Source organism: Channa argus, unplaced genomic scaffold, assembly GCF_033026475.1.
Source record: "Channa argus isolate prfri unplaced genomic scaffold, Channa argus male v1.0 Contig098, whole genome shotgun sequence".
NCBI lineage: Eukaryota > Metazoa > Chordata > Actinopteri > Anabantiformes > Channidae > Channa > Channa argus.
Window position 1 is genome coordinate 97,515 of NW_027125317.1, and position 7,486 is coordinate 105,000.

General features: G+C 42.0%; 8 pseudogenes; all 8 read right to left on the minus strand.

Annotated features, from left to right (window-relative positions):
• Positions 1–222: 222 nt before the first annotated feature.
• LOC137121133 (5S ribosomal RNA) lies at positions 223–341 on the minus strand (annotated as a pseudogene).
• An 857-nt stretch (positions 342–1,198) lies between these two features.
• Positions 1,199–1,317, minus strand: LOC137121110 (5S ribosomal RNA; annotated as a pseudogene).
• An 857-nt stretch (positions 1,318–2,174) lies between these two features.
• LOC137121163 (5S ribosomal RNA) lies at positions 2,175–2,293 on the minus strand (annotated as a pseudogene).
• Positions 2,294–3,150: 857 nt separating this feature from the next.
• On the minus strand, positions 3,151–3,269 carry LOC137121135 (5S ribosomal RNA; annotated as a pseudogene).
• An 857-nt stretch (positions 3,270–4,126) lies between these two features.
• LOC137121175 (5S ribosomal RNA) lies at positions 4,127–4,245 on the minus strand (annotated as a pseudogene).
• An 868-nt stretch (positions 4,246–5,113) lies between these two features.
• On the minus strand, positions 5,114–5,232 carry LOC137121181 (5S ribosomal RNA; annotated as a pseudogene).
• An 857-nt stretch (positions 5,233–6,089) lies between these two features.
• On the minus strand, positions 6,090–6,208 carry LOC137121131 (5S ribosomal RNA; annotated as a pseudogene).
• An 857-nt stretch (positions 6,209–7,065) lies between these two features.
• Positions 7,066–7,184, minus strand: LOC137121176 (5S ribosomal RNA; annotated as a pseudogene).
• Between the last annotated feature and the right edge of the window lie 302 nt (positions 7,185–7,486).

The following is a 7,486-nucleotide window of genomic DNA, read 5'->3' on the forward strand; positions in this document are numbered from 1 at the left end:
TCCGGCCAATCAGGCAGGGCACCTATAAGAACAAGAAAATAAAAACAACACATATGGCCAGGACCGTAACATGGTCTACTAGTAATGAAGCACGATGGTTGGCAAACCAATAAAGTAGCAAAACAGCAATGAAAGAACAAAATTTGGTGAAAATATAGTACAATTTCTATGAATAAATAGGCAGTAACACCAGCTTGTGCTGCCCGTAAACCCAAGCAAAGAAGCTTACAGCACGTGGTATTCCCAGGCGGTCTTCCTACCAAGTACTAACAAGGCCCGGCCCTATTTGGCTGCCGAGATCGGACGGGATCAGGCGCTTAGAGAGCAGTGTGGCCGTAAGCTGCATTTGACATCATCAACAGCTCTTAAAAACGCTGGAGAAGCAGAATGCATGACACTTGCTAAGAAGAAGATAAATGTGGCAAAGTACAAAGTACTATAACTGTACTGGTCTGTTACGCCCCTGTCTAGGGGGTCAGGGTGCAACATACAAAGATAAATTAGCATGTTCCCTCTCCGATCCCCAAACCAAAATCCAAGATCGAGATGTTCCAACAGAATGATATTTATTTTAAACGAAAGAAAGTGTCAAACAAAACATGACACTACAACTCAGGGCGAACCAAGGCCAACATAATAAACAAAATAAGCCATTTCCCACAGAAAGTGCTAGTCAGCCTGATAGAAATAAACAAACCAAAAGACAGTCGCTAACCCTAACTCCCTAATGTGAAAACAGTCCAAAGAAAATGGCAGTTCACCCCTACAGATTTAATACTATTTACAAAATATACAATTTATAAACAAAACCACGGCACAAAACCTAACAATTCAAAAATGCTAAATAAGGTTTGGAAAGCAAGAACAGCAAACAGGTGCTGCTGCCAGAAAGAGCCTCGCTAGCTGTTGGGAACCGTACTTTTAAAACTCCAGGAAGTGTAGGATGGACCAATCAGCTTCCTGTACTTCCCCCAAATCCGGCCAATCAGGAAGGGCACCTATAAGAACAACAAAATAAAAACAACACATATGGCCAGGACCGTAACATGGTCTACTAGTAATGAAGCACGATGGTTGACAAACCAATAAAGTAGCAAAACAGCAATGAAAGAACAAAATTTGATGAAAATATAGAACAATTTCTATGAATAAATAGGCAGTAACACCAGCTTGTGCTGCCCGTAAACCCAAGCAAAAAAGCTTACAGCACCTGGTATTCCCAGGCGGTCTTCCTACCAAGTACTAACAAGGCCCGGCCCTATTTGGCTGCCGAGATCGAATGGGATCGGGCGCTTAGAGAGCAGTGTGGCCGTAAGCTGCATTTGACATCATCAACAGCTCTTAAAAACGCTGGAGAAGCAGAATGCATGACACTTGCTAAGAAGAAGATAAATGTGGCAAAGTACAAAGTACTATAACTGTACTGGTCTGTTACGCCCCTGTCTAGGGGGTCAGGGTGCAACATACAAACATAAATTAGCATGTTCCCTCTCCGATCCCCAAACCAAAATCCAGGATCGAGATGTTCCAACAGAATGATATTTATTTTAAACGAAAGAAAGTGTCAAACAAAACATGACACTACAACTCAGGGCGAACCAAGGCCAACATAATAAACAAAATAAGCCATTTCCCACAGAAAGTGCTAGCTAGCCTGATAGAAATAAACAAACCAAAAGACAGTCGCTAACCCTAACTCCCTAATGTGAAAACAGTCCAAAGAAAATGGCTGTTCACCCCTACAGATTTAATACTATTTACAAAATATACAATTTATAAACAAAACCACGGCACAAAACCTAACAATTCAAAAATGCTAAATAAGGTTTGGAAACCAAGAACAGCAAACAGGTGCTGATGCCAGAAAGAGCCTCGCTAGCTGTTGGGAACCGTACTTTTAAAACTCCAGGAAGTGTAGGATGGACCAATCAGCTTCCTGTACTGCCCCCCAATCCGGCCAATCAGGCAGGGCACCTATAAGAACAAGAAAATAAAAACAACACATATGGCCAGGACCGTAACATGGTCTACTAGTAATGAAGCACGATGGTTGGCAAACCAATAAAGTAGCAAAACAGCAATGAAAGAACAAAATTTGATGAAAATATAGTACAATTTCTATGAATAAATAGGCAGTAACACCAGCTTGTGCTGCCCGTAAACCCAAGCAAAAAAGCTTACAGCACCTGGTATTCCCAGGCGGTCTTCCTACCAAGTACTAACCAGGCCCGGCCCTATTTGGCTGCCGAGATCGGACGAGATCGGGCGCTTAGAGAGCGGTGTGGCCGTAAGCTGCATTTGACATCATCAACAGCTCTTAAAAACGCTGGAGAAGCAGAATGCATGACACTTGCTAAGAAGAAGATAAATGTGGCAAAGTACAAAGTACTATAACTGTACTGGTCTGTTACGCCCCTGTCTAGGGGGTCAGGGTGCAACATACAAAGATAAATTAGCATGTTCCCTCTCCGATCCCCAAACCAAAATCCAGGATCGAGATGTTCCAACAGAATGATATTTATTTTAAACGAAAGAAAGTGTCAAACAAAACATGACACTACAACTCAGGGCGAACCAAGGCCAACATAATAAACAAAATAAGCCATTTCCCACAGAAAGTGCTAGCTAGCCTGATAGAAATAAACAAACCAAAAGACAGTCTCTAACCCTAACTCCCTAATGTGAAAACAGTCCAAAGAAAATGGCAGTTCACCCCTACAGATTTAATACTATTTACAAAATATACAATTTATAAACAAAACCACGGCACAAAACCTAACAATTCAAAAATGCTAAATAAGGTTTGGAAACCAAGAACAGCAAACAGGTGCTGATGCCAGAAAGAGCCTCGCTAGCTGTTGGGAACCGTACTTTTAAAACTCCAGGAAGTGTAGGATGGACCAATCAGCTTCCTGTACTGCCCCCCAATCCGGCCAATCAGGCAGGGCACCTATAAGAACAAGAAAATAAAAACAACACATATGGCCAGGACCGTAACATGGTCTACTAGTAATGAAGCACGATGGTTGGCAAACCAATAAAGTAGCAAAACAGCAATGAAAGAACAAAATTTGGTGAAAATATAGTACAATTTCTATGAATAAATAGGCAGTAACACCAGCTTGTGCTGCCCGTAAACCCAAGCAAAGAAGCTTACAGCACGTGGTATTCCCAGGCGGTCTTCCTACCAAGTACTAACAAGGCCCGGCCCTATTTGGCTGCCGAGATCGGACGGGATCAGGCGCTTAGAGAGCAGTGTGGCCGTAAGCTGCATTTGACATCATCAACAGCTCTTAAAAACGCTGGAGAAGCAGAATGCATGACACTTGCTAAGAAGAAGATAAATGTGGCAAAGTACAAAGTACTATAACTGTACTGGTCTGTTACGCCCCTGTCTAGGGGGTCAGGGTGCAACATACAAAGATAAATTAGCATGTTCCCTCTCCGATCCCCAAACCAAAATCCAAGATCGAGATGTTCCAACAGAATGATATTTATTTTAAACGAAAGAAAGTGTCAAACAAAACATGACACTACAACTCAGGGCGAACCAAGGCCAACATAATAAACAAAATAAGCCATTTCCCACAGAAAGTGCTAGTCAGCCTGATAGAAATAAACAAACCAAAAGACAGTCGCTAACCCTAACTCCCTAATGTGAAAACAGTCCAAAGAAAATGGCAGTTCACCCCTACAGATTTAATACTATTTACAAAATATACAATTTATAAACAAAACCACGGCACAAAACCTAACAATTCAAAAATGCTAAATAAGGTTTGGAAAGCAAGAACAGCAAACAGGTGCTGATGCCAGAAAGAGCCTCGCTAGCTGTTGGGAACCGTACTTTTAAAACTCCAGGAAGTGTAGGATGGACCAATCAGCTTCCTGTACTGCCCCCCAATCCGGCCAATCAGGCAGGGCACCTATAAGAACAAGAAAATAAAAACAACACATATGGCCAGGACCGTAACATGGTCTACTAGTAATGAAGCACGATGGTTGGCAAACCAATAAAGTAGCAAAACAGCAATGAAAGAACAAAATTTGATGAAAATATAGAACAATTTCTATGAATAAATAGGCAGTAACACCAGCTTGTGCTGCCCGTAAACCCAAGCAAAAAAGCTTACAGCACCTAGTATTCCCAGGCGGTCTTCCTACCAAGTACTAACCAGGCCCGGCTCTATTTGGCTGCCGAGATCGGACGAGATCGGGCGCTTAGAGAGCGGTGTGGCCGTAAGCTGCATTTGACATCATCAACAGCTCTTAAAAACGCTACAGAAGCAGAATGCATGACACTTGCTAAGAAGAAGATAAATGTGGCAAAGTACAAAGTACTATAACTGTACTGGTCTGTTACGCCCCTGTCTAGGAGGTCAGGGTGCAACATACAAAGATAAATTAGCATGTTCCCTCTCCGATCCCCAAACCAAAATCCAGGATCGAGATGTTCCAACAGAATGATATTTATTTTAAACGAAAGAAAGTGTTAAACAAATCATGACACTACAACTCAGGGCGAACCAAGGCCAACATAATAAACAAAATAAGCCATTTCCCACAGAAAGTGCTAGCTAGCCTGATAGAAATAAACAAACCAAAAGACAGTCGCTAACCCTAACTCCCTAATGTGAAAACAAGAGAAAACAATCCAAAGAAAATGGCAGTTCACCCCTACAGATTTAATACTATTTACAAAATATACAATTTATAAATAAAACCACGGAACAAAACCTAACAATTAAAAAATGCTAAATAAGGTTTGGAAACCAAGAACAGCAAACAGGTGCTGCTGCCAGAAAGAGCCTCGCTAGCTGTTGGGAACCGTACTTTTAAAATCCCAGGAAGTGTAGGATTTTCCAATCAGCTTCCTGTACTGCCCCCCCAATCCGGCCAATCAGGCAGGGCACCTATAAGAACAACAAAATAAAAACAACACATATGGCCAGGACCGTAACATGGTCTACTAGTAATGAAGCACGATGGTTGACAAACCAATAAAGTAGCAAAACAGCAATGAAAGAACAAAATTTCATGAAAATATAGAACAATTTCTATGAATAAATAGGCAGTAACACCAGCTTGTGCTGCCCGTAAACCCAAGCAAAAAAGCTTACAGCACCTGGTATTCCCAGGCGGTCTTCCTACCAAGTACTAACCAGGCCCGGCTCTATTTGGCTGCCGCGATCGGACGAGATCGGGCGCTTAGAGAGCGGTGTGGCCGTAAGCTGCATTTGATATCATCAACAGCTCTTAAAAACGCTGGAAAAGCAGAATGCATGACACTTGCTAAGAAGAAGATAAATGTGGCAAAGTACAAAGTACTATAACTGTACTGGTCTGTTACGCCCCTGTCTAGGGGGTCAGGGTGCAACATACAAAGATAAATTAGCATGTTCCCTCTCCGATCCCCAAACCAAAATCCAGGATCGAGATGTTCCAACAGAATGATATTTATTTTAAACGAAAGAAAGTGTCAAACAAAACATGACACTACAACTCAGGGCGAACCAAGGCCAACATAATAAACAAAATAAGCCATTTCCCACAGAAAGTGCTAGCTAGCCTGATAGAAATAAACAAACCAAAAGACAGTCGCTAACCCTAACTCCCTAATGTGAAAACAGTCCAAAGAAAATGGCAGTTCACCCCTACAGATTTAATACTATTTACAAAATATACAATTTATAAACAAAACCACGGCATAAAACCTAACAATTCAAAAATGCTAAATAAGGTTTGGAAACCAAGAACAGCAAACAGGTGCTGCTGCCAGAAAGAGCCTCGCTAGCTGTTGGGAACCGTACTTTTAAAACTCCAGGAAGTGTAGGATGGACCAATCAGCTTCCTGTACTGCCCCCCAATCCGGCCAATCAGGCAGGGCACCTATAAGAACAAGAAAATAAAAACAACACATATGGCCAGGACCGTAACATGGTCTACTAGTAATGAAGCACGATGGTTGGCAAACCAATAAAGTAGCAAAACAGCAATGAAAGAACAAAATTTGGTGAAAATATAGAACAATTTCTATGAATAAATAGGCAGTAACACCAGCTTGTGCTGCCCGTAAACCCAAGCAAAGAAGCTTACAGCACGTGGTATTCCCAGGCGGTCTTCCTACCAAGTACTAACAAGGCCCGGCCCTATTTGGCTGCCGAGATCGGACGGGATCGGGCGCTTAGAGAGCAGTGTGGCCGTAAGCTGCATTTGACATCATCAACAGCTCTTAAAAACGCTGGAGAAGCAGAATGCATGACACTTGCTAAGAAGAAGATAAATGTGGCAAAGTACAAAGTACTATAACTGTACTGGTCTGTTACGCCCCTGTCTAGGGGGTCAGGGTGCAACATACAAAGATAAATTAGCATGTTCCCTCTCCGATCCCCAAACCAAAATCCAGGATCGAGATGTTCCAACAGAATGATATTTATTTTAAACGAAAGAAAGTGTCAAACAAAACATGACACTACAACTCAGGGCGAACCAAGGCCAACATAATAAACAAAATAAGCCATTTCCCACAGAAAGTGCTAGTCAGCCTGATAGAAATAAACAAACCAAAAGACAGTCGCTAACCCTAACTCCCTAATGTGAAAACAGTCCAAAGAAAATGGCAGTTCACCCCTACAGATTTAATACTATTTACAAAATATACAATTTATAAACAAAACCACGGCACAAAACCTAACAATTCAAAAATGCTAAATAAGGTTTGGAAAGCAAGAACAGCAAACAGGTGCTGCTGCCAGAAAGAGCCTCGCTAGCTGTTGGGAACCGTACTTTTAAAACTCCAGGAAGTGTAGGATGGACCAATCAGCTTCCTGTACTGCCCCCCAATCCGGCCAATCAGGCAGGGCACCTATAAGAACAACAAAATAAAAACAACACATATGGCCAGGACCGTAACATGGTCTACTAGTAATGAAGCACGATGGTTGACAAACCAATAAAGTAGCAAAACAGCAATGAAAGAACAAAATTTGATGAAAATATAGAACAATTTCTATGAATAAATAGGCAGTAAAACCAGCTTGTGCTGCCCGTAAACCCAAGCAAAAAAGCTTACAGCACCTGGTATTCCCAGGCGGTCTTCCTACCAAGTACTAACCAGGCCCGGCTGTATTTGGCTGCCGAGATCGGACGAGATCGGGCGCTTAGAGAGCGGTGTGGCCGTAAGCTGCATTTGACATCATCAACAGCTCTTAAAAACGCTGGAGAAGCAGAATGCATGACACTTGCTAAGAAGAAGATAAATGTGGCAAAGTACAAAGTAATATAACTGTACTGGTCTGTTACGCCCCTGTCTAGGGGGTCAGGGTGCAACATACAAAGATAAATTAGCATGTTCCCTCTCCGATCCCCAAACCAAAATCCAGGATCGAGATGTTCCAACAGAATGATATTTATTTTAAACGAAAGAAAGTGTCAAACAAAACATGACACTACAACTCAGGGCGAACCAAGGCCAACATAATAAACA